Source organism: Citrus sinensis, chromosome 6 (genome assembly GCF_022201045.2).
Source record: "Citrus sinensis cultivar Valencia sweet orange chromosome 6, DVS_A1.0, whole genome shotgun sequence".
Lineage (NCBI taxonomy): Eukaryota > Viridiplantae > Streptophyta > Magnoliopsida > Sapindales > Rutaceae > Citrus > Citrus sinensis.
In genome coordinates, this window is record NC_068561.1 from 5,043,944 (window position 1) to 5,064,460 (window position 20,517).

The 20,517-nt window shown below is 34.8% G+C and overlaps 2 non-coding genes across 2 annotated transcripts; both read right to left on the reverse strand.

Annotated features, from left to right (window-relative positions):
* Nucleotides 1-481: 481 nt before the first annotated feature.
* Nucleotides 482-588, reverse strand: LOC112495904 (small nucleolar RNA R71). Its single transcript, XR_003062311.1, has one exon. It is a non-coding gene; the product is annotated as a small nucleolar RNA R71 (small nucleolar RNA).
* A 17,623-nt stretch (nucleotides 589-18,211) lies between these two features.
* Nucleotides 18,212-18,315, reverse strand: LOC127903613 (small nucleolar RNA R71). The gene has a single exon (XR_008056322.1). It is a non-coding gene; the product is annotated as a small nucleolar RNA R71 (small nucleolar RNA).
* Nucleotides 18,316-20,517: the final 2,202 nt, after the last annotated feature.

Here is a 20,517-nt window from a genome sequence, read left to right on the forward strand (position 1 = left end):
TCTGAGGTGAAATACAACTAGTAAATGCATAAGGAGGTCAAAAAGGTCAGAATATGCATATTATTTATGGGCAACTAGGGAACAACAACATTATTCATATGGCAGATGATAGAGATAGAGCCATAAGAGATTATGCAGTGTTGACCCTTAAACTATAAACCCTAGAATAGTTAGACTTGAAATGAAAGCTCATAATTTTGAGCTCAAACCAGTGATGTTTCAGATGCTACAAACAATAGGGCAATTTAATAAACTACCATCAAAAGATCCTTGTCTGAACCTTAAATTATTTTTGGAGGTAAGTGACGCCTTCAAGATTGCTGGAGCATTACAGGAGGCATTGAGGCCCAAACTTTAGCTATTTTTTTTAAGGGATCAAGTAAGAGCATGGTTGAACTTCCTACCGCCTAACTCCATCACCACATGGAATGACTTGGCTGATATAGTTTTGATGAAATACTTTCCACCGAGGAAAAATGTAAAATTGAGGAACGCAATCACATCTTTCCATCAAATTGGAGATGAAAGCTTGTTTGGTGCATGAGAAAGATTTAAAGAGTTACTCATGAGATGTCCTCATCTTGGCATTCTTTGCTGTATACAGTTAGAGCCTTCTACAATGGTCTCAACCCAAGCACTAGATTAATGGTGGACGCTCCAGCAAGTGGGGCCTTTCTATCTAAGTCGTATAATGAGACTTTTAAAATTTTAGAAAGGGATAGCCAATAACAACTATCAGTGGTCATCTACCAGACAAGCTGCAACAACGAGAGGAACAACAGAAGCCTTGATAGCATTATCAGCCCAAGTAACCTCATTAACAAATATGGTAAAGGGTATTACTATTGCTCCAACAACTGTCAACCAAATTGTTGAAGCATCCTGCGTTTACTGTGAAGAATGACACTTATTTAACAATTGTCTTGGAAATCCAACCTCAGTTAACTATGTGGGCAACTTCAGCAGACAGAACTAGAACAATCCATATTCAAACACTTACAACCCTAGATGGAGACAACATCAAAACTTCACATGGAGCAACCAGAATCAACATGATGCAGTATTCAGTGGACAATACAGGCCTAGTCAATCACCTATATTTCACCAGCAAAATCAAAGGCAACGAAACATCAGTAATGATCAACTTAGTTCTTTAAAGCTTTGATTAAGGAGTCTATTATGAAAAATGAAGTTGTTGTTCAGAGTCAAGCTGTATAATTAAGAAGCTTAGAAAATCATATTATACAGTTTGCTACAGCATTGAGTAATAGACCTTAGGGCAATTTACCCAACAATATAAAAGATATAGGAAGATAAGGAAAAAAATATTGTAAGGTGATTAACTTAAGGTCTGTAAACGATATTCATATTCCAGTTGGAGTGCCAAAGAGAATAGTTTAACCCACTCCAATCTAAGAAGAAAATCAAGTTGAACAGGAGCCACAACAACCCATTTTCTAGCCACTGATGTGAATAACCAAGCTACAGTATTAGTAGAAAATAATGATCTAGCAATGGTGGAAGAAGATACTACAGAGTACTAACCACATCAGTTAATAATAAGGTAAAAAAGAAGCAGCATGTATAACCTGCTGTAGCACAAAAATTTAAACACCCACCACCACTCTTTCTCCAAAGATTTCAAAAGCAAAAGTAAAACAAGTAATTCAGCAAGTTTTTTGAAGTGCTGAAGCAGCTACATATCAGCATTCCTTTTGTAGAAGCTTTTGAACAAATGCCAAATTATGTGAAGTTCTTGAAAGATATTTTAGCAAGGAAAATGAGGCTTGGAGAATTTGAAACAATTGCTTTGACACAAGAGTGTAGCCAAATGCTTCAAAATAAAATACCTCAGAAGTTGAAGGATCTATGGAGCTTTACAATTCCATACTCCATAAGAACTAAATACAGTGGTAAGGCACTTTATTTTTAAGGGCTAGCATCAATCTTATGCCTTTATCAGTGTTCAAGCAATTGGGAGTTAGAGAAGTTAGGCCAATAACAGTGACTTTACAACTTGTTGACAAATCTCACGCCTATCCAAAAGGGAAGATTGAAGATATATTAATAAAGGTAGATAAATTTTTTTTTCCAGTGGATTTCATTGTGCTAGACTTTAAGGCAGACAAAGAAGTACCAATCATTTTAGGTAGACCTTTCTTAGCCACGGGAAAGACTTTGATTGATGTGCAGAAATGAGAATTGACTATGCAGTTGAATGATCAGCAAGTTACATTTAATGTGCTGAATATTGTTAAGAGTTCTGATGATGTAAAAGATTGTAATTTTATCAGTTTTGAGGATTTTACTATAGTAGAACAAGTAAATAGTTGCTGCAGAAATAAAGAAATCAAGGCTGTAACATTTGAAGAACTTGAAGATGAAGATCCTGAAGCAGCCAATATAACATGGTTAGGAGAGAAGCAATCCTTCAGAATAGACAAGCACTTTGAATCACTTGATCTTTCAAACAAGGAAGTAAAACCTTCTGTTCTTTCTATTAAGTCACCTTTTATTTTAGAATTAAAACTTCTTCCTTCACATTTGAAATATGCATATCTCGATGACAATGACACACTTTTTGTAATTATTTCATCTTTTTAAATGCAAATCAAGAAAAGAGCTTGGTGTATGTATTAGGGAGACATAAGAAGGCTATTGGATGAACCATGATATATATAAAAGGAATTAGCCTATCCATATGCATGCACATGATTTTGTTGGAAGACTCTACGGTAACTTTGTAGAGCAACAGAGAAGATTAAATCCCATCATGAAGAAAGTGATGAAGAAGAAGATCATTAAGTAACTTGATGCTGGAATTATTTATCGAATATTAGATAGCTTCTGGGTAAGTCTAGTATCATGTGTTCCAAAGAAAGGTAGAGTAACAGTGGTAGCAAATGAAAAAAAAAACTAGATTATTCGCACAAAAATAGTGACTGGATAGAGTTACATGGATTATAGGAAGCTAAACAAAGCAACAAGAAAGGATAACTGATAACTCTATGAAATGAGAGTTATCATGGTAATTTTATTATTAAATCATTATTACTTAGAGAATAAATGACATGTTTTTATTGCATTTTAGTTTTATTTTGCATGAATAACTATTTTAATTTATTTTTAATAAATTGCGTTGTTTTAGAATAATTTTGTGTGCGTAGATTGTATGCATAATTGTAGGTGATTAGAAGCTTAAATTTTAAGGAAGGAATGCTGTTGCAATAAGCTTGTAAAAGATGGAAAAGAACTTGGCTACAGAAAAATTGAAACAAATCTGGAATAGTGTAGTTGCTGTAGTTATTGTTGTAGCAATGGTTACTGTAGCAATGGTTACTGTAGCAATCTTGGAATAACGACAAAGAAAATTTTGTAAAATATTGTGATCTGCAGTTTCCTAATTTAGAAGACATGCGACTTAGACTTTCGTTTACCCTAATTTTCAACTATAAAAGGAGCACACATCATAAGGAAAAGGGGGAGCCGTCACCTAAAGAGAAAAACCGCAAAGAAACAAAGGAAAAATAAGATTCAAGAGAGAGATTGAGGGCTGCACAAGAGGAGAATTTGCAGAAATCAATTGGGAGCTCAGTCCTTTTTATTATTCTCTTTTTTTCTTGTATACTTTTTATTCATGGGGACATATTTGATGGCTGAAACTTTATTCTTTATTTTTTTTACAAATCATGAACTAAATTTATTTGTGGTTGAGTGATAAACAATCTTGGTGGTTTATTGACTGAATATATGTGTTGCTGCATGTTTGCTGTAGTATTTTATTTTGATATAATTTATTTTTATTTATTATTTTGGCTGATGACCCATTTAATGATATTAGTTAAGGAAGAACCACAAAAAGGCCTATCTTAGTGGAATATATTAGAGCAATACTTGGTCTTAGATTGGGTTTTTTGGATTGAGTTTTACTTGAGTCCAAAAAGGCCATGCTTAATTTAAGATTAGTGATGAACTAGATATAGGGATTCACCTTGTAGGGTAATTAGAACCTAAGCGTGTAATGTTATATCTAATGTTAGCATAACAACTAATCACTGTTAGGTTGCATATAGATTTAAGATATCCAACATGTGACGACTGAGGATACATAAGAATTTTACTCAGTGTTGTAGCAGATGCTGCAGCAACCGAGCCAAACATTGGAAAAATAGTCAAAACCATTAAAAGAGTTTAATCACTCAACTACTCTATATTCCAATTAGTTTTATCCTTGAGTTTCATGTGATAATTTACTTTGTTACATTTTATTTATTGCGTTCTTATTTTAATTAGTACATTAATTTCATTAGTTGTTTTATTTTAATTTACAACAAAATATGCACTGTTAAGATTACTGTAGCAAGTCAATAACATTAATCCATGTGGAGACGATCTTGAATACTCATCATTATATTACTTATTGTGTACACTTGCACATTGACACCAATAGCATTTGAATTTATATCCAACAATAACTTTCCATTGCCTTTCATAAACTAGATGCTGGACAGACTTGCTGGAGCACCACATGATCAGGAGAAGACAACATTCACTTATTTTTATGGAACCTTTGCTTTCAGAAAGATGCCTTTCGGTTTGTGCAATGCCTCAATAACTTTCCAAAGGTGTATGATGTCTATTTTTTAGATATGAGCAAATAGTTGAAGTATTCATGGATGATTTTTTAGTTTTTGGGGAATCATATGATGACTATTTGCATAACCTAGAAAAAATGCTTAAGAGATGTGAGGAGACTAAGTAAGTATTAAATTGGGAAAAGTGTCAATTTATGGTATAATAAGGGATAGTCCTAGGCCATAGAGTCTCTAAACAAGGAATAGAGTAGACAAGACAAAAATAGAGGTGATTGATAAACTTCCACCACCTACTTCAGTAAAGGGCATTAATAGTTTCCTAAGACATGCTAGGTTCTATAGAAAATTCATTAAAGACTTTTCCAAAGTAGTCAAACCCTTATGCAACTGGAACATGATAGACTTTTCAATTTTAATGAGAAATGTTTAAAAGTTTTTGTTGAGTTGAAGAAAGCTCATGTTATAGCATCAGTTGTTATAGTACCAGATTGGAGTATGCCTTTTGAATTGAGTGTGATGCTAGTGACTATTCTGTTGGAGCAGTGCTAAGGTAAAGGAAAGGCAAGATTTTTCACTCTATTTATTATGCCAGCAAGACAGTAGCTAATGCACAAATCAAATACACTACCACTGAAAAAGAGTTACTGGCAGTTGTTTTTGTATTTGATAAATTCAGAGCTTATTTGGGTGGCACCAAAGTGACTGCTTATATAGATCATTCGACTATAAAGTATCTGATTTCAAATAAGGATGTCAAACCAAGGTTGATTAGGTGGATTCTGTTGCTACAAGAGATTGACTTGGAGATCAAGGATAAAAAAGGCACTGAAAATCAAGTAGCATATCATCCTTAAGGCTGGAAGCAGATAGAAGCACTCTGGCCAAGTAGGATATCACAGAAACATTTCCTGATAAGCAATTATTAATGCTACAATACTCTCTGATGTTATAGCAATCAGGATTTCCATGGTATGCAAATTTGCTAATAATTTACTTTGTTGCATTTTATTTATTGCGTTCTTATTTTAATTAGTATATTAATTTCATTAGTTGTTTTATTTTAATTTAGAACAAAATATGCACTGTTAAGATTATTGTAGCACAAAATATGCACTGTTAAGATTGTTGTAGCAAGTCTGATAACATTAATCCTTGTGGAGACGATCTTGAAGCAGATAGAAGCACTCTGGCCAAGTAGGATATCACAGAAACATTTCCTGATAAGCAATTATTAATGCTACAATACTCTCTGATGTTATAGCAATTGGGATTTCCATGGTATGCAGATTTTGCTAATTATTTGGTGAGTGGATTATTACCACCTTATTTAAGCTACCAACAGAAAAAAAAAATAGATTTCTTCATGATGTAAAAAGTTATCAGTGGAATGAGCCTTATTTGTACAAGATATGTTCAGACCATGTGATCAGAAGATGTGTACCAAATAAAGAAATTTCGACATGCTACAATCATGTCATGCTATAACATATAGAGGATACTTTGGAGGGCACAAGAAAAAAATAAAAGTCCTTTAATCAGGTTACTACTGGCCCTCCATTTTTAAGGATGCTTGCGAGTTTGTTAAATGTTATGACAGGTGCCAAAGGGTGGGGAACATATCTTAAAAACATGAGATGCCACTCACTAACATTTTGGAAGTGAAACTCTTTTATGTATGGGGGATAGATTAATGGGACTGTTCCCACCCTCTTTTGGCAATCTATACATTTTAGTGGCTGTGGACTACATCTCCAAATAGGTAGAAGCTGTAACATTACCAACTAATGATGCCAAGGTAGTAATGAAGTTCCTTCAAAAGAACATATTCTCAAGATTTCGCACTCCAAGAGCTATTATTAGTGATGAAGGAACACATTTTTGCAACAGAACATTTGCTGCGGCATTGGTGTTGTGCAAATTTTAATGTACTCGCAAGCGCACGAATCTGTTGTAGTATAGACTAATGGTGACGAGTGTCGATCCCACGAGGAGGTGGATTTTAATTATATATAGAATTAATTTTGTAAATGGGTAGTTGGATTTATGGTGGAAATGATTTGGAATATGCTAATAATTAAATTAAAATGGCGAGAATAAATTCTAAAATTGGAATTGCAATTGAGAGAATAAATTGAAGAGAAAATCTATTAAATTGACGTACTTGGGTATCTGGATCCGTATCAACATGCATCATGGGCTAAATAATCCGTATTAATGCCAATTAAATCATGAGGGGGGAATCCACACCTCATGAACCACACTCTAATCAATATGGTGCTAAGGGCTTATCGTGCCAAATAATAATAACCTTGCACTAGAGGGCCGGTGAAACCAAGGCGGTACTAGACAAGAATATTATTATTTGTCGACGAGAAGTCAAAACATCCACAAAAACTAGAGGGGAAGAGAAAATAAATTTACCAAATTAAGCCCATGACACATGTTGAGACTTCAACTTCAACCCAAGCTTGAACGGAAATTAGCTACTCATAATTGAACTAGGGGCAAAATGGGAATTTATTAAAATACGAAGAAAATACAAGATGGAGAAGGAATTACAGAAAATGGATCCCAAAAATGGATTCAGAGATATCAAATTAGGGGGGGAAGGCCCCCTTTTTATAGATACATGGAGTAAATCATGGCCATCGGATTAAAAACAGTTTGGACGCTCAGGATTGCGCCACGTCATCAGTCAACAGTCCACGGTTTGACCACGTGGATGAACAGTAACACGGTTTGACCCGGATGAACAGTAATGCGGTTTGGTTGAAAATAATCCTATGTGATGCATGCACCGTATGCGAGATTTTTCGTCCACTGATATGCTGCCACGTCACCATCAACAGTATATAAGAATTTTAGTCCAACAGGATCGTGACACCTCATCAGTTAATGCCACATCATCAGTCCGTCTATGTGAACAGTGTCGTGAACAGTAACGTATACAGTACCGTACACGTGAATAGTACCGTACATGTGAACAGTGCCATTTTTCCTTTTATGCTCCTCCTAAGGTTTTCGACCGTCCTGAGTTCAAAAGTGATGTCCGTTTTGCCATCTGATTTCTCGTTTATTATGAAATGACTATGATGCCCCTAAAATACATAAAATACTTAATTAAATAAAACACATGTAATTAAATCACAAGAAGGTTAAATACATAAAAGTAAGGGTTGTTAGTAAGACTTGAAATGTAAAATGACGGTTTTCTCCTTTATAAATATGCATTTTCTAACACTCAACAATTGGCTAAATATAGAATCAAGTATAAGGTTGCTACAACATATCATCCACAAATAAGTGGACAGGCAAGGGTATCCAATAGGGAGATAAAGAAGATTTTGGAGAAAGTTGTGAGTCCCAACAGAAAGGATTGGTCACTTAGATTAAATGATTTTTTATGGGCTTATAGAACAGCTTATAAAACTCCACTTGGCATGTCTCCATACAGAATTGTTTATAGAAAAGCTTGTCACTTGCCATTAGAGTTAGAGCACAAAGCATATTGGGCAGTCAAGCAACTGAATATGGATATGACTGCTGCAGTAGAGCAAAAACAATTACAACTTTGTGAGCTAGAGGAATTCAAGTAATTCTCCTATGAAAATAGAAGAATTTATGAGGAGAAGGCCAAGCAATGGCGTGACCAAAGAATCTAACAGAGGGAACTCATTTCAGGCAATCAAGTCTTGTTGTATAACTCAAGATTAAAGCTCATTCCTGAAAAATTGAAATCTAGATGGTCAAGACCTTTCAAGCTTATTAAAGTATATCCTCATAGGGCCGTTGAACTTCAAAATGAAAGAATAGGTCAAGAATTCAAGGTGAATAAGCATAGAGTGAAGCATTACACGGGAGATAATGTGAATCACCCAAGGCAGAACTTATTCCTAAGGGATCCGATATGAGAAATCAAGGATGGTTAAGCTGAAGGACTTAAAATTAAGCGCTAATTGGAATACAACCCAATAATGAGAGAAATTATTTCAAATTTTTCCTTAACTATTAAGCCTAGTTTTGCATACTTTTAATTTATGGTTTTTGTCATTTTAAATTAAGTATTTAATTTCTTTCATTTCTTTTATTTTATTACATCACATTTTTTTAAAAATTAATTAAAATAAAACAAAAGGCAAAGAAAACTGAAGAATTGCTGCAACATCACATACAACATGGCAGTTGGAAACTGGTTCTCAAGGGGACTTTATCGTTATTGCTGCAGCAACAAATTAATTGATGTTGGAGCAATCTTTACCATTGCACTAACAAGCCTTGGATTTTTTTTTTTTTTTTTAACTGTTGGAAGACTATCAAGCTTGCATCAGTAAATCAGAATTAGAGATAAGGGAGGATTATGCAATCTCTAAATTATTGTGATATATATCTTTTCCTTTTTCATTTAAATTTGTTTTTAAATTACAAAAATTCTTTCTAAATTATCTTCTTAATTGCCTTCTTTTTTCTATTTTTTATCTTGCTATAAATTAAGGATTCACTATAACCTTTTTTTTCAATTCCACCATAATTCTTTTTTCTCTATCGATAACTCTTACCATTATTTACAATTTTTTTATGTTCCACTTCTTTTTTAGGCATGATACATTTCTGTTCAATCTACTATAGCAATGCTAAAGTTTAAGACACGAGCTGCTAAATTGAAGGACCCTTCACGCTTCCGTAACTATAGAGCCAAAGATAAATTTGAGGAATTTATAGAGCCACGAAAGCTTTTGTAGGAAAAGGGTTTTATATTCCCAAAGCAATCAACGAAAGTAATGAACAACAGCTATAACGCTGTAGCAAGAAGAGGATGGATAAAATTTTGCTCTCACCCCTGGGTGTAAAAGAATGCTACTCCAACTTACTACAGTAGAATCAACGCAATATCTTTGTAAGGCAAGTACAAGTCCCTTAGACTCTAGAGTTATTAATGCCATCTATGATTTACCTACTACTGCAGAGTGTGAATACACATAATTTGCTGAGAACATGACAGTGAAGAAATGAGGGGAAGTTTTCAAAACCTTGACTATCCTGGGTAATGAGTGGATGAATGAAGAAGGGTGAGTAGTTAGTATAATAGATTTGAAACCTATTGCCAAGGTTTGGATAAATTTTTTAAAATCTTGATTAATGCCAGCTACCCACACTACCATAGTTTCTCAAGACAAACTCATCCTCCTCTATGCTATAGTTAAGAGCTTGGTGATAGATGTAAGTAAGATCATTGAGAGGGAAATTAGCGATTGTTCAATGAAAAAGAAAAAATCTGCTACATTACTATTCCCTTCTCTTATCACATAATATGTGAAGCCTCGATAGTGTAATTTGAGGACAATGATGAGAGAATAAAGAATGACGGGGCCATTACCGTGAGGACAATTGAGAGAATTACTAGAGAATCTACAGCTATAGTAACCCAGAACACCCCGCTACAGCAAGGACAGGACAAGCTATAGGGATAAAAAATATGCTTCAAGAAGTTAGTGAAGCAATGAAAGCATGTGTCCAAGTGCAGATGGAAAAAAATAAGTGATTTTAGACCTACTTACAACATCTTGAAGCACAAAAGCACCAGTTTCCCTGTACATGAAGAGTGAAGATACATAATTTCTACAATCATTACTACAACAATTTAATTTTGGAGAAGTTGAGGAAGCTGCTCCAGCAGAAGAGAGCGAAGATGCTGAAGCAACAGAGGAAGTTGAAGGAGAGTCTGAGGAAAAACAGCAGCAAGAGCAACAATAAGTAGAAGATGCTGAAGCAGCAGAGGAGACTGAAGATGAAAATTAAGTAGAGGAAGAGAAAGGAGAAGAGCAGGTAAAAGAAGAAAACAGGGAGGCAGAACTTCCCAAGGTAACTCCCATATGTAAAAGAAAAGAGAAAATTTTGGTTGAAGAGTAGTTAGAATCAGAATGGTAGGAGGATGTGGATGCAACCATATAGGAAGCTATTAATAGAGTTGCTAGAAAAGAAGAAGTAAGAAGAAGCCTAAAAGACCTCATTGCTAGTATCACTATTAAGGAACCGGCTGCAGTAACACCTGCTCAAGCTACTACACAACAAACCTTAACAAAATCTCCTGTCACAGCTCTCAGGATCTCCAGCAAACGCAAAGTGGCATAACGTTCTAGAGATGTTACAGCACTAGAAGAGCCAGAACACAAGAGAACAAAGCAAACTCAACCCAAAGCCACTGAACCTATAGGCACCCAACCAATCAGTCTAACTCAGAGCCAAAAAAAGAAACAACCAGTTGACACATCATTAGGCTTACCTAAGGAACATTTGCGAAGTAAAACTAAGAAGAAGTGAAACATTTTTAGCCAGACCTGCAGCAAAATGTCCAACAACAGAGGAGTATCCCCTGCTAGCCCAAATTTAATTTTCCAACTTCTGAAACTTTTCTTTTCTTTTCTCTATTTATTTCAGATTGTTCATTTTGTATTTCTTTATTGTTAGTGTATGCATGTTTATCTTGGCTTTATTTTGTGTGCCTGTGAGGACATAACAATTTGAGGGGGTTGTGCTATCGTGTAATGTGTATGTGAGTGTATGTGTTGTGTTGTGTGTTATATGTAGCTCTGTTATCCAGTATTTGTTCATGCATTTGAAAGCTTAATGAAGATAAATTGAGTGTTATCCAATATTTGTGACTGCGAAGTAAGGATAATTTTGTAACACTCCACTTTTTTCTTAACTAATTTATTTTGGAAATATTTAAAGCCTCATTACTTGTTTAATATAAATATGAATTCTAAAAAAAAGTTTTACATAGCAAGCATAACTTTCTTACAAAATATAAGAGACATGCAGATATTTTCCAAAAATGTTATTATTACACAAACCTAAGATATTTATTTTTTTGATAGATACAAAGTTGTATCCATCTTAAAACCTAACGATTGATATGCACATATGCACCTCACCTGGGTTGGGACTTGGCGTCAGCTTGCCTTATTCATCGTTACCTGCAATGTAAGGACTTTATAAGCTAATGCCAGTGAGATAACACTTTAATACTTTTATAAATTATTATGCATATAAATGAACATATTAAGTTTTTAAAAGAAACTTATAAAATACAAAACAACTTTGTTAGGGCCTTAGGTATATTGTACCCCAAGGCTAGCATTCTTATTCTTTAAAATAACGTGCCCTTGGGCCTAAACAGTTGATCTTTTGGGCGTTACGTATCGCCTTTCCCGAAAGATTTACCTTATACTATACTTGGAGGGCTTGCCTTCCTTGGAAACTTTGCCACCTAGTAGTACAACCACCCATTTTTCATAAATTGATTTTTTGAAACGTCTTCTTCATAAAGTAATCCATGAAATGCACGTGTCCAATGCAACTTATGTAATAACATTTGAAGTTCTTAGATGCACAACAGAATCAACACACAACACTATTTATGGACAACAATCTTTAATACAAGCGGCAATGTCTTCCATACAGAAATTAAATAAAATGGAATTATAGTATAGGTGGCAGAACCGACCGTAACATAATTTAGTATCATAGATTAGGCAGCATAGTCGACCATAAAATAATTAAATATCATAGATTATGCAGCATAGCCGACCATATAAAGATAAGTAAGAAATTACTATAATATAGGTGGCATAGTCGTCTAAAAATTTAGATTATAACCAATCACGTCATAATAGCCATAACAATATTAAGAATTAATTAAAGTTGAAGTTAAGTATAAAAGAATTTTGTCCCCACATTGCAGTTGAAGTGTTACTTACCTCTTGACCTTGACTTCTCTAGACCTTTTTAAATTGAAGATTTCTTTACTCTTGATGTTATGTCTTAGAATTAAAGAGGGTGAAATTTCTAAGTTGCATTGAAAATGAAAGGGGCTAGGGGACTAGGGGGCTAGGATTATGTCATCATTACTTAGAATTAAATATTTTATATTTTTATTATTATCATTATTATTTTAATACTTAAGAAGATGTTGTATGTTTTAAGCTCAATTGCTATTGATGTCAACGTGCAACTGTACACAACAAGTAATATAATGATGAGTATTCAAGATCATCTCCACAGGGATTGATATTATTAGATATGCTACAGCAATCTCAACAATGCAGATTTTGTTCTAAATTAAAATAAATAATTAATGAAACTAATATACTAATTAAAATAAAAATGCAATAAATAAAATGCGACAAAGTAAATTATCACGTCAAACTCAAAGATAAAACCAATAGGAAAATAGAGTAGTTGAGTGAATAAACTCTCTTAATGGTTTGACTATTTTCCTAATGTTTGGCTCGGTTGCTACAACATCTGCTACAATACTGGGCAAAATCCTTATGTATCCTCAACTGTCGCATGTTGGATGTCTTATATCTATATGCAACCTAACAGTGATCAGTTGTTATGCCAACATAAGATATAACATTACACGCTTAGGTTCTAATTACCCTAATTACCCTACAAAGTAAATCTCTATATCTAATTCATCACTAATCTTAGATCAAACATGACCCTTTTGGGATCAAGCAAAACTCAATCCAGGAAACTCAATCTAAAATCAAATATTACTCTGATATGTTCCACTAAGATAGGCCCTTTTGTGGCTCTTCCTTACCTAGTATCATTAAATGGGTAATCAATCAAGATAATGAATAAAAATAAAAGCTATCAAAATAAAATGCTACAGCAAACATGCAGCAACACATATTTTCAGTCAATAAACCATCAAAATTGTTTATCACTCAACCACAAATAAATTTAGTTCATGATTTGGAAAAGAAAAATAAAGAACAAAGTTTCAACCATCAAACACATCCCCATGAATAAATAGAAAACCAGAAAACAAGAGAAGAATAAAAATGACTGAGCTTCTAATTGATTTCTGCAAATTCTTCTCTTGTGCAGCCCTCAATCTCTCTCTTGAATATTATTTTTTCTTTTGTTTCTCTGTGATTTTTCTCTTTGGGTGACGGCTCTCTTTTTTTCCTTATGATGTGTGCTCATTTTATAGTTGAAATTTAGGGTAAACGGAAGCCTAGGTCGCGTGTCTTCCGATTAGGAAACTGCAGATCGCAATATTCTGCAAAATTTTCTCTGTTTTTGTTCCAGGATTGCTACAATAATGGCATGGTTGCTACAGCAACGATTGCTACAACAACGAGTACAACAACTACACTATTCCAGATTTGTTTCAATTCTTTTATAGCAAAGTTCTTTTCCATCTTTTGCAAGCCTATTGCATTAACATTTCTTCCTTGAAATTTGAGCTTCCGGTCACCTACAATTATGCGAATGATTTAAGCATACAATTTATTCTAAATCAAAGAAAATTTATGAAGAATAAACTAAGATGAATGATTATGAAAAATATAACAAAAATGTAATGAAAACACATCATTTACTCTCTAAGTAGTACTGATTTAAGTTTAAAAGTGCCATGATAACTCTCATTTTATAGAGTTATCAGAGGGCTTGTTAGCTTAAAATAAATTCTATTGTATTTAAGTGAGAAAATTATGCCTCACAATTTCCTCCTCCCCTTTAAAAAATTTCGTCCTCGGAATTTACTTACTGAATAGGTCATGATACTTATTCTTAATCTCTTCCTCACGTTCCTATGTTGCCTCCTCCTCTGATCTATTTTGCCATAGTACTTTAACTAAAGGGATCTTCTTGTTCCTTAAATCCTTTATCTTTCTATTAAGAATTTGAATTGGACATTCTTCGTAGGTTAGGTCTCCTTCTAGTTGAAGAGGCTTATAATTTAGTACATGAGAGGAGTCTGGAACATATTTCTTTAACATGGATACATGAAAGACATTATGTATTCTTGATAACGATGGGGGGAGGGCAAGTCGGTAGGAAACATTCCTGACATGTTTAAGTATTTCAAATGGCCCAATAAACCTCGGACTTAATTTTCCTTTGTTCCTAAATCTCATTAATCCTTTTATAAGGGCAAAATTTTCCTTTGTTCCCAAATCTCATCAATCCTTTTATTGGGGGCAACACCAACTTGAAATTCCAAAGGCCTTCGCCTTTTATCGGCATAACTTTTCTGTCGACTTTGAGCTGCCTGCATTCTTTGACGTATTTTCTCAATTGCTTCATATGAGGCAGTAATTAAGTCTAGTCCAAGATGCCTTCACTCACCCATCTCATCCCAATGAATAGGTGATCTACATTTTCTACCATATAGAGCTTCGTATGGTGTCATACCTATTGTTGCTTGGTAGCTATTGTTGTAGTCAAATTTAGCCAATGATAAATACTTGCTCCATGATCATTGAAAGTTAATAGCACATCCTCGCAACATTTCTTCAAGCGTCTGAATTGTTCTTTCTGACTGGTCGTCTGTTTGAGGGTGAAATGATGTACTAATTTTTAATTTTGTCCTTATAGCATTATGTAACTTCTCCCAAAATGTGAAGTAAACCTTGTATCTCGGTCAGAAATAATAGAAATATGTATACCACGAAGTCTTATTATCTCCTTTACGTATATTACTGCAAACTAGTCCATGGTGTACATCATTCAAATAGGCAAGAAGTGAGCAGACTTTGCGACTCAATCGACAATCACCCAAATAACATCATGCATTTTTTACAGTACTTGGAAGACCAATGACGAAGTCCATTGTGATTTCTTCCCACTTCCATTGAGAAACTTGATTAGATTCTAAAAATTTTGCTGGTCTTTGGTGCTCTGCTTTGATTAGTAAACAAGTGAGAAATTTTGCTACGAACTTAAAGTGAATATAAGGTTGTGTGAACTTCAAGTATGATTTCTTTCTTTAGATCTTCATTATCTGGTACACATATCCTGTCCTTGAATAAAATGGTTCCCTTTTCTGACTTCTTGAGCAACATCTCCTTTGTGTTGGCTTTTATTTTCAAGTTTTTTAAGTAGGAATTACTTTTTTGCCCCTCCTTAGTCTTTTCTAATAAAGTCGAGTGAAGTGTCATGTTGGCTAATTTTTCTACTACTAGCTCGATCTCTGCCTTACATATATCATTTTGTAATGGCTTAAGTAAGATCCTTAAAGCTGACGGGCTTGACTTTCTACTTAGTGCATCTGCTACCATATTTGCTTTTCCAGGATAATAGTTTATTTCACAGTAGTTGTAGTCTTTGACAAGCTCTAGCCTTTGCCATTGTCGCATATTTAACTCCTTTTGTGTAAAGAAGTATTTGAGGCTCTTATGATCAGTGTAAATCTTACAATGCGCCCCCATTAAATTGTGATGCCATATTTTTAATGCGAGCACTACTGCTGCCAACTCTAAATCAGGCAATGGATAATTTTTCTCGTAATCCTTCAATTTTCTGGAAGCATATGCAATGACTTTTCCATTTTGCATGAGAACGCATTCTATGCCGCTTTGGGAGGCATCGCTATAGATTATATATCCTTTAGAGTTGTCAGTGTTGAGTGTTAGAAAATATATATTTATTAAGGAGAAAATCATCATTTTACACTACAAGTTTTACTAACACCGTTACTTTTATGAATTTAACATTCTTTTGATTTAATTCCGTGTGTTTTATTTTAATTAAGTATTTTATGTATTTTAGGGGCATCATAGTCATTTCACAATAAACGAGAGATTAGATGGCAAAACGGACATCACTTTTGAACTCAGGACAGTCGAAAACCTTAGGAGGAGCATAAAAGGAAAAATGGTATTGTTTACATATACGGTACTATTCACGTGTACGGTACTGTATACGTTACTGTTCACATAGACCGATGATGACGTGGCATTGATCGATGATGTGGCATTGACTGATGAGGTGTCACGATCCTGTTGGACTAAAATTCTTATGTACTGTTGATGGTGACGTGGCAGCATATCAGTGGACCAAAAATCTCGCGTACGGTACATGCATCACACAAGATTATTTTCAACCAAACCGCATTACTGTTCAACCCGAGTCAAACCGTGTTACTGTTCATCCGCGTGGTCAAACCGCGTACTGTTGACTGATGACGTGGCGCAATCCTGAGCGTCCAACTATTTTTTTCTGATGGGCATGATTTACTCCATGTGTCTATAAAAAAGGGGCCTCTCCCCCCTAATTTGATATATCTGAATCCATTTTTGGGATCCATTTTCTATAATTCCTTCTCCATCTTGTATTTTCTATGTATTTTAATAAATTTCCATTTTGCCCCTAGTTCAATTATGAGTAGCTAATTTTCTTTCAAGCTTGGGTTGAAGATGAAGTCTCAACATGTGTCATGGGCTTAATTTGGTAAATTTATTTTCTCTTCCCCTCTAGTTTTTGTGGATGTTTTGACTTCTCGTCGACAAATAATAATAATCTTGTCTAGATACCGCCTTGGCTACACCGGCTCTTTAGTATAAGGTTATTATTATTTGGCATGATAAGCCCTTAGCACCATATTGATTAGAGTATGGTTCATGAGGTGTGGATTCCCCCCTCATGATTTAATTGGTATTAATAAGGAATATTTAGCCCATGGTGCATGTTGATACGGATCCAGATACCCAAGTACGTCATTTCAATAGATTTCTCTTCAATTTATTCTCGCCATTGCAATTCCAATTTTAGAATTTATTCTCGCCATTTCAATTCCAATTTTAGGATAATTTAAATCACTTCCACCACAATTCCAACCACCCATTTACAAAATTAATTCTACATATAATTAAAATCCACATCCTCGTGGGATCGACACTCGTCACCATTAGTCTATTCTACAATAGATTCGTGCACTTGCGAGTACATTAAAATTTGCACAACAAGTTTTTGGCACCGTTGCCGGGGAGGTAAGTAATTTTAATTCATGGAATTAATTTTTGTGAATAATTTCTTTTATTTGTTTTCTTGTATTTTTTTATTATTAAAAAAGAAAAAAAAGTGAATCTACATTTAAAGGTTAGTATTTCTTTTCTTTTTCTCTTCTTTAAAATTTTGTAATTTAATTTTCAATTTAATTTTCTTTGTAATTTTTTTTGTTTATCTTATTAATTTATTTTTAGTTAATTTATTTCACGTATTTGTTTTTTTGTATTTTTATAGAAAGGTTTTAATAGCGCAATAAGGTTAGTATCGTAATTTCTCCCTCTTATTTATTTTTATTTGTTTTGTTCCCATCTTTATTTTCATTTTATTTGTTTTGCATGCATGGTCGTAGGTCATTATTACCTAATCTTGAACCTATAGACCTTGAACTAGAAAAAACACTTCGCACATACAAACAAATTAAAAATAAAATGGATTTGCAACCACAGGAGAGGCCATTTAAGGACTACTTCAGTCCTTTAACTAATTTGAGCACATCATGCATAAGATACCCAAATGTAGCTGCTAGGAGTTTTGAACTAAAACTTAGTGTGCTAAATTGTCTCCCCACATTCTATGGCTTAGAAAATGAGGACCCATATAATCATCTGAATGATTTTCATGCTATTTGTCAAACTTTTAAATACGAGAATTTTTCAGACGATGATGTTAAACTCAGATTATTCTCATTTTCTTTAAAAGATAGAGCTCGTTCATGGCTTAATACATTACCTGCTAATAGCATTGCATCATGGGAACAAATGGTAACAAAATTTTTGAATAAATATTTCCCAGTACATAAAACCAATGCTATTCGCAGGGAAATCTCATAGTTTATCCAGAGAGAGGACGAGCAGTTTTTTGAAACATGGGAGCGATTCAATGGGCTACTCTTGAAGTGTCCACATCATGGGTACGAGAAATGGCACCAATGCCAATACTTTTTGGAGGGATTATTGTCAAATGTGCAAGAATGGCTAATGGCAACAAGTGGAGGAGAGCTAATGTCAAAAAGTGCATCAGAGATTTGGGAATTCTTACAACGACAAGCGGATAATTCCCAACAACGGAGTCGATCACTCAGGAATACTTGAAGAATTAAAGGAGTAAATGAGGTTCAAATTGGTGAGTCAACTTCGGGAATTAAAGAAGTCAAGGAGATGGTTGAAGGTCTTGCTCGACAAATAGCATCGTTATCGACTGCTAAATCAATAGAACCACATGACCATGACTCATACCCAGATCAAGCCAATGCCATAGGTGTAATGAGAAAGCCATCAAATTACAACCCATACTCCAACACATATAATCTTGGATGGAGAGACCACCCTAATTTTTCATGGTCTCAAGGATTCCAACAGAATGGACCAGCAGCTCCAGCTCCACCAATGCAACAAATTTCTCAAATTCCTCAAGCCTCTCAGCCCCCATTTAGACCATACAATCAGAACCAGAACTACTCTCAACCCAGACCATGGGAGGATTCATTCCAAAATCTCAAGAATCTTACTCACTCCAAGATTGAGCAACAAAACCGCACCATTGATGGACTACGAAATGGTTGAGAGCAGGCTTCAACTCACAAGCTCAATCAGTTTCAAGCCTCGAGAATATGGTGGGACAACTTGCTTCTTCAGTTCAGACCTTGGCAATGACTGTTGAGAAAGGCAAGTTTCCAAGTCAACTAGTGCCTAATCCTAAAGGAGTGCATGAAGCAAGTACCAGTTCACCACAGCAGCATGGAGAGGTCAAAACAGTCATGACCTTACGAAAAAGAAAAGAAGTCGACAACAAAGTGGAGATGCCGGTGACAAAAGAAAATCAAATTGTACCTGTGAATGTTGAAGACTCACCACTGGAGGAGAAAGAAGAAACTAACCCACGAGAATATGTTCCGAAAGCTCCATTTCCTCAGAGGTTAGCTAAAGGAAAAAAAGGGAAAATCCACAGGTGAGATTCTCGAAATCTTCAAACAAGTAAGTGTTAACATCCCTTTACTTGATGCTATTAAACAAGTTCCATCTTATACCAAGTTTCTTAAAGACTTTTGTACTAAAAAGAGAAATATGCATGTTCAAAAGAAGGCATTTTTAACAGAAAATGTTAGTTCTATACTCCAACATAAAATTTCTTTAAAATGCCAAGACTCAGGCTCCCCCACTATCTCATGTAGTATAGGGAACCACACAATTGAGAATGCTTTGTTGGATTTAGGAGCTAGTGTAAATTTGTTGCCTTATTTAGTATTTGTGAAACTTGGACTGAGAGAATTACACCCAACTCCAGTGGTGTTACAGCTTGCAGATCAGTCCACGAAAATACCTTGTGGTATTGTAGAGGACGTGCTTATCCAGGTAGATAAGTTTTATTTTCCTGTTGATTTCATTGTAATTGACACTCAACCAATACAGGATTCAAAGAAGCACATCCCCATTATTCTAGGCCGACCTTTCTTGGCAACTGCGGATGCTCACATTCAATGCAGGACTGGAAATATGCAGTTGTCCTTCGGCAACATGACTATGGAGCTAAGCATTTTCAACATTACCAAATAACCTCACAGTGCAGATGATGGAATTGTTGATGTGGATTTAATTGAAACAATAGTTGATAATACTTTTCTTTCAAACCTTAGTGATGATCCTTTACAAACATGTTTAACTCACTTTGTTTTGAATTTTGATATTGATAGATCAGTCGATGAGGTTAACGCCCTACTTGACTCAGCACCATCCATGGACACTAATAAATGGAAGTCAAGAGTTGAACAACTAGCACCATCAGAAAAGAAACTCATCCCATCATCTGAATCACCACCGAAACTCGAGCTCAAACCATTGCCCAACACATTGGAATATGCATTTTTGGGAGAAGAAAGTACTCTGCCGGTAATCATCTCACCATCCCTAAATGACGAATAAAAAGGTAAGTTGTTTGATGTTTTAAAAGAGCACAAAAGAGCATTAGGATGGACCATAGCGGACATAAAAGGTATAAACCCAGTAGACTGCATGCATTACATTCACCTTGATGAAAATGCTAAATCTACTAGGGAAATGCAACGTCGGTTAAATCCTAATATGAAAGAAGTTGTTCGAACTAAAGTCCTTAAGCTATT